The sequence below is a fragment of the Octopus bimaculoides genome, chromosome 1 (assembly GCF_001194135.2).
Source record: "Octopus bimaculoides isolate UCB-OBI-ISO-001 chromosome 1, ASM119413v2, whole genome shotgun sequence".
Classification (NCBI taxonomy): Eukaryota; Metazoa; Mollusca; class Cephalopoda; order Octopoda; family Octopodidae; genus Octopus; species Octopus bimaculoides.
Window position 1 is genome coordinate 19,696,129 of NC_068981.1, and position 7,500 is coordinate 19,703,628.

The 7,500-nt window shown below is 38.5% G+C and overlaps 1 long non-coding RNA gene across 3 annotated transcripts in view; it reads right to left on the reverse strand.

Annotated features, from left to right (window-relative positions):
* The window catches only part of LOC106873595 (uncharacterized), a 93,385-nt gene that overhangs the window by 12,972 nt on the left and 72,913 nt on the right, over nucleotides 1-7,500 (reverse strand). For all 3 annotated transcript variants that reach the window (XR_001409897.2, XR_008263431.1, XR_008263430.1), the window contains exon 3: nucleotides 1,768-4,070. This is a non-coding gene — a long non-coding RNA (uncharacterized LOC106873595). The remainder of the gene's footprint in view (nucleotides 1-1,767; nucleotides 4,071-7,500) is intronic.

The window sequence follows — 7,500 nt, forward strand, 5'->3', positions numbered from 1 at the left end:
ATATATATATATATATATAAGAATTTTATATATTTAAAATATATATTGCCTTCGTAATATATATTTTAAACAAATGCATAAATACATACATGCATACGTACTGATTCCGTAGTTCACTTAATATCTGTTCTGTAATACAATCGATCACCTCTCTCTCTCTCTCTCTCTCTCTCTCTCTCTCTCTCTTTATATAGATAGATACATACATACATACATACATACATACATACATACATACATGTATACAGAGAGTGAGTGAGAATTATAGTAAAAGAAAAATATACTTGAAAATGGGAATAGACATCACACACACACACACACACACACACACAAAAAAAAAGAGAGAGATTATACGGAGTGATAGAAAACAATGGAAGTGTTGTGGAGTGAAAGGGTAAGTGGAAGAATGTGCAAGGCAGTGGATACAGTGAGAAAGAAGGAGAGGAAGAATGAGGGGAGAGACAGAGAGGCAGAGAGAGGGACAGTCAGGCAGACAGTCAGGCAGACAGGTAGGCAGACAGGTAGGCGGACGGATAGGCGGACGGACGGACAGATAGATAGATAGATAGATAAACAGACTGGGTTGAGAGAGGCGGTGGGAGAAAACGTGAAGGGTCAGGAAGTTGCGTGTCATTTGATAATGATGTCTGCAAAAGATGTATAAATTAGGAAATAAAGGGATTAAAAGTAAGACAAAAGAATATAATTGGGTTCAAACCGACGTTCCACCCTTCCCCACACGTGCCAACTTACTCTCAACTACTCTTCCTTAACAACATTCTTTATACAATAGGGGACATTTGAGTTGGTTCTACTACAATGGCAGGTAAACGGGTACTGCATCTCGTACATATCATTACCTCTCACCACTTCAGTGTTTGTGACTGTGCCTTTCTGTGTTTTTATTAACTTATGTCAATACGTGTATGATCTTGTATGTATGTATGCAAGCATGGAGGCGCAATGGCCCAGTGGTTAGGGCAGCGGACTCGCGGTCATAGGATCACGGTTTCGATTCCCGGACCGGGCGTTGTGAGTGTTTATTGAGCGAAAACACCTAAAGCTCCACGAGGCTCCGGCAGGGGATGCTGGCGAACCCTGCCGTACTCTTTCACCACAGCTTTCTCTCACGCTTACTTCCTGTTTCTGTTGTGCCTGTAATTCAAAGGGTCAGCCTTGTCACACTGTGTCACGCTGAATACCCCTGAGAACTACGTTAAGGGTACACGTGTCTGTGGAGTGCTCAGCCACTTGCACGTTAATTTCACGAGCAGGCTGTTCTGTTGATCGGATCAACTGGAACCCTCGACCGTCGTAAGCGACGGAGTGCCAACGTATGCAAGCATGCATGGATGCACTGATGTATGTATTTATGCAGGCAGGCAGCTGTATGTATACTTATTATTTCTACCACTGTATTTTGTTTTTAATATTTAGCTTGCATGATTGATCTTAAGAGCACTTTCCGAATTTGCTTCTGAATTTCTATGTATTCTATTTTATCAATTTCGTCTAATACTATTTGTGAAGTTGTTTCTGGGGTGATTTTTTTGTTTTCAGTGTCTATGTCTAATTTAATATTCAAAGTTTGAATTAATTTGCCTCTTCTTACAGTAGCATTCTCTTAGTTATTTAATCCCGTACTTCATATTTTTTATTCCGTGTTGAATTTATGAACGATAATTTGTTTTTCAGCTCACTATTACCATTTTCAAATAATTTCAAATTATTCATATCGAGGAGATAGATGGTTCGTAATATACTTACCTATGTCAAGACGACGAGCTGACAGAAACGTTAGCACGCTGGGCGAAATGCTTAGTGGTATTTCGTCTATCGCTACGTTCTGAGTTCAAATTCCGCCGAGGTCAACTTTGCCTTTCACCATTTCAGGTTCGATAAATTAAGTACTAGTTGTGTACTGGGGTCGATCTAATCGACTGGTTCCTTCCCCCCAAAATAGAAAAGAATATTCTAGCAAAGTAAGGCGGCGAGCTGGCAGAAACGTTAGCACGCCGGGCGAAATGCTTAGCGGCATTTCGTTTGCCGCTACGTTTTGAGTTCAAATTCCGCCGAGGTCGACTTTGCTTTTCATCCTTTCGGGGGTCGATTAAATAAGTACCAGTTACGCATTGGGGTCGATATAATCGACTTAATCCGTTTGTCCGTCCTTGTTTGTCCCCTCTGTGTGTAGCTCCTTGTGGGCAGTAAAGAAATAAGAAACGTTAGCACGCCGGGTGAAATGCTTAGCGGTATTTCGTCTGTCTTTACGTTCCGAGTTCAAATTTTCGCCGCTGTCGATTTTGCCTTTTATCCTATCGGGCACTTTGCCTTTTATCCAGTTGCGTACTGGGGGGGGGGGGACATGTAATCGACTGCCCCCACCTCCCCAAAAATTTCAGGCCTTAAGCCTAGAGTAGAAGAAAATGTATTTACCTCCGCCAAGGCGGCAAAATTGCAAGAATCGTTAGCTCATCAGTAAAAAAACTTAGCGGCATTTCGTCCACCTTTACGTTCTGAGTTCAAAATCCCGTCCAGGGCCGACTTTGCCTTTCATCCTTTCAGGCTCGATAAAATAAGGACCAGTTGATCAGTGGGGTCGACATAATCGACTTACTCACTTCCCCGAAATTGCTAGCCTTCTAACAAAATTTGAAACTAATACATGTACCGAATGGTGGTTTCATTCAACAGGTTTAAAATGTATTGATAGTAAGATATCGGCAAAAAAAGTAGAAAGAATCATGAGTCCTCTTTTGAAGACTACTCTTCTTATGGTTATCAGGCTTCTCTTAAATATCTCCCTATTGCCTTGTTCTGATATTGTTGTTCCCACTTTGTCATATAATATGCTTGATGTATTTATTCTGTGATTATTAGAGCTGCATTATTTATGTAGAATGTCTCCAATATCCAAGAATGGGGAATGCTATCAAACGCAATCGAATGTCTTTCTGTAGTCAATCCAGCCGATAAGTTTCAGAGATATGTAGTGATGTACATACATAGTTATATACAAACGAGATGCAGAGCAAACGCATGATACATTATTTTATTTGTTTGATTTTTTTTAATACATAATTTACACAAATAACCAAATGTTAGCGTTTGTTGTCGTCATTTTACTCTCTTCTGTTATTGGTCGTTTCACAAAGTAGCTGCTCTTGACAGATATATATTCTCCGCCGATACCTGTTCTGTTTTTTTATAACACATCGCTCTCCTTGTGTGTAACAAGCCTTTTGTATAGTGTCAATATAAGAGCTTTATATATTGTTGGCAAGCATTTTACCGGGCCATAATTTTGCGAGTCTCCGGTATTTGTATTTTGAGGAATTAATATAGTTTCCTTCTCCATCAGTCAATCAGGTGTTCTGGTCTGCTTATCACTTGATTAAATGCAGCTGCCATATACCCATGATTACTGATCAGGTGTTCAGCCAGAAACAGAGTGAAGCTTCTCAATCCCAGATACTTTTCAATTGCTTGCAGTTCTTAATCTATTCGTGAGTTCCTTGCCGGTTATGGTGGATGGCATTTGCGACGTTCTTATGCTATTTTCCTCTTCCTCTCTGCTCCGTTGTGCATTTTTATGATGTATTGATTGTCTTTATTCCACAGCCTCCTCAGCATCTTTGAATAATCCTTTGGCGTTGGTTGCATTTTAGTGTTGCAGCGTTTCTTTTTGTTAACGTCCCTGTTGATTCTTTTGGTATGATTGAAATATTTTATTCTCCTAAAAGTAGCGTTGTTGTTGTTGTTGTTGTTGTTGTTACTGCTGCTGCTGTTTTTGTTGCTGCTGCTGCTGTTTTTGTTGTTGTTGTTGTTTCTGTTGTTTTGTTTTGGTGTGAACGGATATGTTATTCAGACCGCTCCGAAAAATTGAATTATTACCAAGTTTTTCTGGATGAAATTGTTTCTTTATTGGATTATTTTCCATCAGAGAACTTCGAGACGTGTGGCATTCTTCACAATACCTTGGGTACACAAAAGTTCTGTCTTTTCACCATTCGAAATTATTTTTCTTCTATTCCATATAATTTTTTCCATTAAAGACGTAGTAAAGGGTACTAACAGGAAAAAAAAAACAACACAGGATCCATTAAAGAAAACACTGAAATAATTTTCGAATGCACGGTAACGATTATTAAAAAAGAAAAGATGAAATAAGCAGAATTCAAAAGTAGAAAAACAGTTTTAAAAAAAAAGCTTATACACGAACAAACATACAGTCACAACTTGACATCTGAAAAGGGAAATTTACGCAACATAAGCTAAAGTGCGGGCAGCAATAACGCATACTTGCAAGCTACTTTACTAGCATTAGAAAGGGAAGGAAAGTTTTAAATGTGCGTCGGATCCAGTAACGGAAAGAAATGTGACCATGGTACGTCACAAAAGACTATGCCGCTATGCTTCTGCATCGTGAAGTTCACGTGGAGATTCAATATTTTATTAAAGTAAGGCGGCGAGCTGGCAGAAACGTTAGCACGCCGGGCGAAATGCTTAGCGGTATTTCGTCTGCCGCTACGTTTTGAGTTCAAATTTCGCCGAGGTCGACTTTGCCTTTCATCCTTTCGGGCTCGATAAATTAAGTACCAGTTACGCACTGGGGTCGATATAATTGACTTAATCTGTTTGTCTGTCCTTGTTTGTCCCCTCCGTGTGTAGCCCCTTGTGGGCAGTAAAGATATAAGAAACGTTAGCACGCCGGGCAAAATGCTTAGCAGTATTTCGTCTGTCTTTACGTTCTGAGTTCAAATTCCGCCGAGGTCGACTTTGCCTTTCATCCTTTCGGGGTCAATAAATTAAGTACCAGTTGTGTACTGAGGTCGATCTAATTGACTGGCCCCTCCCCCAAAATTTCGGGCCTTGTGCCTAGAGTAGAAAAGAATATTCTATCAAAGTCGAAAGAAGCTTTAGACGAGGCTAGTCAAGGCATGTTTCCTTTGATAAGAACAAAGAATAAGGAATTATGTGCTCGGCCTTCAGGTGAGGACTAGATAAGAAAGCATGCCGAATTGGTGCTCGTAGGGAGGTGCCACAATGCATGGGACGACGTAAAATGAAATTCACATTAAGGGATGCTGATGATACCGTTAAACCTTCCTGAAGTAAAGCATGGAACAGGGAAGAGTGACAGGAGAGTCGATGTTTTAAAGAAGAAGGACTGATATAGCATTTGTATGGTTATTTTCTATCATTCTCAATGTAGTTATTATTATGGCGATTATATATGTTGTCGGCCCACACATTTAAGTTGTTTTTATCACCAGATCTTGATAATTCTTCCAGTTCTTTCAGTGATGCACTATGTATTGAGACATACTTCGATAAGAAGTATTTCCTGAATGTCTTTGACAACAATATCCAATGGAGATGCTTTGAGCTTCTCGATTGTGTGTATTGGCAAATCCTAGCATTTGGTCACTTTTTCATTCTCTGAGACCCCTTTTGGTGAATGCCTAGCTACCGCTTTTTCTGCTGGCCTTTCGTAATGCTGAAATAATTGTAATACAAGTTTCAAATCTGTCATGCCTCTAATTGTATTCCACTTTGCCTCAGACTGGGTGGTCCGAGGTAACGTGGTTGACTGTTTCTTCTCAACCTCCAAATAATCTGCAGTTGCTATATTTTGTTTTATTACATGTTTTTGATGCTTTCTGGTAAAAGGGAGAGAAGGCTTTGATATTGTACCACGATCAAAAACCCTTCATTCTCAGCTTTGAGTCCTGCACTTCCCAGTAGTGTTACGAATTTTCCTTCTCTTCTTCACTCTGTTCTTTTCTTTTAGTTATTGACCATGGTAGGGAATTTTCTTGTCATTAATTTATCATGGGAATCTGCAGCCACATTTTTAGCTTATATTTTAGTCTTTCCACAATTTCCGTTGATGCTTCTCGTTTTTCTTCATATCTGTCATTTCAACCACTATTTTCTATTTCTCGGTTTCGTTAAAGACACATTTTTTGTGTTTTAATTTGTTTTGTTCGTGTTTCGTAGATATTACTATTGGATTACCATTGTTCTGTAGTAGGTATTTTTGTAATCATGCAACAGCCTAAAAAATATATTATTGTTATTATGATTATTATTATTATTATCATTATCATCATCACCATTATTATTATTATTATTATTATTATTATTATTATTATTATTATTATTATTATTATTATTATTATTATTATTATCATTATTATTATTATTATTATTAGTAATATTTGATGGCCGATTTATTTAGACGTTTTTTTTTTTACGAATTGCTCTTCAAAGCTCTGGATTTCACCAAGTTTCAAACGAATGAATTATGAATTTATTTTCATTTATGCAGGCTGGAAGCATCTTACAAATCTGCTTACACAGGATTAAGACAAAAAGTGTCTGTTTTTAGACAAATATTATTTTCTTCTTATTTTGTCTATATACAGATACAATATCGTGTCACAGAACATCCAACAAAGCAAACAAGCTGAAGGTGAACGTAACTCAACGGAATTGAAATAACATACGAAATAACAAAAACGATCTCTTTTGTAGCAAAATGCAATATCGAGAAAAGATTGTTCGTATCACTAGAGAGAGTTATTTGGGGGGGATATGTTAGGCAAAAACATCAACAACTCTAATGATGACGGCAAACCCTACACACACACACACGCACACATACGCACAAAGAAATTTTGCAAATCGAAAACGGTATTGTATTTAAGTGGTAGACTAACCTCGTTCTCAGCAACGCGATTTACAACAGACGAACTTTAGATAAGAAGTATTTGGCTGAAAGAGAAACAGTGTGGCTGAACTGCGTAACGATAAAAACTAATGCATTCACTCGAAACAATACATTCAAGCTCAAGAAAGAAAGAATGTAATCTGTTTGTGCATTGTCAAGGCTTTGCCTCTCAAACAATGGTAGGTGGTGGTTCCAGTTGATACACGAAGTGGCGACTATATTGGTGAGGAAATTCATATGGAACTATATGCATTGGTTCTAAAAATGACAATGAAGCAATGAGACAAGAGTAAGAGCGTCACACCTCTGCATATTAGTGAATCTTCCAATGTGTAATAAAGAAAAGTGGTGACGGAAACTTACGTGGCTCTCTATGAAAGACACCATAGACACCTTTGGCCTTTGCATCGTTGTAGATTTCTTGGAACAATATGAGCTGATAGTCAACATTATCTTAACTTATGGCAATATGTGATCGAGTGAGATCTCGGTGGACATACAAATCCTGGTGTCCTCTGAAGACGTCAAGATAATTCCAGAGCTGTATCCAGTGCTGGATTCCGAGAGAAAGATTTCAGGTTGCTTGTGCAAGGCAGAAATCTCAATTGCTAGACATGTGGCAGTAATGATAATTTAAGAAAAGCTTGAGAAAATGAAAAGATAAAAACCTCAGGCAGCAATGGCAGCAACAGGCCACAAGGACTACTGTTCTCAAAGCACCAGAGATTGCAGCTTTAGAAATATCGGAAGTTAGAACATCGTCC